Source organism: Choristoneura fumiferana, chromosome 25, assembly GCF_025370935.1.
Source record: "Choristoneura fumiferana chromosome 25, NRCan_CFum_1, whole genome shotgun sequence".
Lineage (NCBI taxonomy): Eukaryota > Metazoa > Arthropoda > Insecta > Lepidoptera > Tortricidae > Choristoneura > Choristoneura fumiferana.
In genome coordinates, this window is record NC_133496.1 from 8976252 (window position 1) to 8978585 (window position 2334).

A 2334-nucleotide genomic window follows, 5' to 3' on the forward strand; every position below is an offset into this window, starting at 1 on the left:
AGACGTAAAGTGGGGGTGATTTTTTTCTCATCCAACTCTTATAGTGTGGGGTATCGTTGGATAGGCATTTTTAAACCATTAGGGGGTTGCTAAGACTCAGTGATATGTTTGCGATATTATTCAACTTTAAAGTGCAAATTTTCATAAAAATCGAGCGTCCCCCCCCCCCTCTAAAATCTAAACCGGTGGGTGGAAAAATTTGAAAAAATCAGGATGGTAATAAATATAACAAACTTTCAAGGAAAACTATAACGGCTAAGTTTGCTTGAGAATTATTAGTAGTTTATGAGTAAATAGCAGCCTAAGGTATAAAATATACCTAAACTTGGGAAGATTCCGTATAAAATACGAAATCCTTAGAAAAATATTGCTTAATTTTTTTCGTAATGGCTACGGAACCCTTGTTTGGGCGTGTCCGACACGCTCTTGGCCGGTTTTTTATCAATTAAACAGATGAGTGAAGGTCATCCTTACACGTATCATCTACTAATAATCAGACTTGATGAGATGAACCATTAAACGATTAAAACTCGGTAGGTAATATAGCAGCACTCGCCACCAACCAACCACAGATTACTAATATGTAGCTACAACCAACTACGCAGTAACTACTCATAAAAGCGGCCACGTCTCAGAAATTTGTATTCGACCTATTTGCGCAAATAAATACTCAACCGCGTACATCACTGCAGGGCAAATTAAAAACGAAATGTTTTAAATTTCAAATTACGAACACCGCTCCCGAAAGCCCGAAAGCGTTGGTCGTTCATCCTCCGCCACATATGTGAGGGCACGTAGTGTTAAGATTAATATGAATTAGAAGTGACGTGCATTTGCATCTATTTCATGTTTTACACGACCGCTTAAAGAAAAAAAAGAACGAGTTGAAGACATGTTTCTTTATGTAGATCGGTTTATTTTATAAAATAATGAATGAAAAGTGATTTTTAATTGATTACGGAGCTGCAGATGGGAGAAATTTGTTACGTATTAAACTCAAATCATTTATTTGCCTTGAAAACAATACAAAATTGAATCAAACCCTGTAAGGGCATTGCAATAATGAAATTATTAAAATAAACTAAAGCTTAGCTAACACATAGTCAACATAATAATTATAGTACAACACAAGATAGTATTACATATTTTCCTATCTACTGCTGGCTAATGCTTAAGTTTCATGTACTGCAGTTGGATTTTTCTAGAAGGTATTTTGTAAGTGCAGTTTTAAATGTTTGACCTTTTAAGCTTTTAATTAATCTGGAATTTTACTATATATTTATTTTGATGTTAAAAAATTATAGACAACATTGTAATTGTGAACACGCTATGTTATTACAAATACTTTGATGTCTTAGGACCTACAACCAGAGCTAGTGAAAGCTTCTAATAAATATAGATTATTTCAGCATATGATTGGGTTAGTTTGACCGAACACCCTTGTTAATATTTTCATGAAAATATTTGTTTCTAATTCCAGTCACAAAACACTTGAATATAAAATTTAAGGTTACTCCATAAAAGTAACACTTTGTTTTGTACTGAATCACGCGGAATAACCCAAACAAACCTATTAACGATCGAGTAAATAGATAAATTTAATGATTATTAAGTATTTGTTTACTCTACGTGTGTAAATAGCAATGCACTTTAACGTTGTTTAAATACATCTAAAGACATGTTATAAGTAGAATAGATAGTAAATATGACCGTTAATATTAATTTGTAATTATAATTACCTACTGCTTATTTTACTCAGCTTGACGACTGATAAAGTTTTTTTTATGTACTGCTTACATCATTACAATAATAACGATAGCATCGTAAAACGCCGTGCACTTTTTGTAGGTATAGTACGTCGTTGACATTAATTAATTAAAATTTCTTGGTTACTAACCAATTCAAATTAACAGAGCACTAGCTTTTATTAAATAAAAGTCGCCATTTAAATCACGTCTTGCAGTTTATCGAATTGCACAAGTGTTAGACCTAATTGTTCTGATTGAAAATTTCCGCCCACTGCCAGTTCTAACAGCTACATCGCTCTATGGCACGGATGCGATCAATTGAGCAATTAAATTTAACCAGTATACAATGACCCCTGTTTACTAGACTATGGCGTGGAGTGAAGGTTGAGGTTATATTGGATTATTATTATTAAATTCAAGTAGCTGTAAAGCGCTTCTTCACATTGCAGTCATGCAAATTTAAAGAGGTTTTGAATTGTGTCAATCTAGTTTTTTCTGTTCCGTGGTGCCAATAGTAGTTCATTTAATTGATCATTTGGACGTGTCTTTATGTATTACTATCATTTGCCTGCGGCTCGCCCGCGTG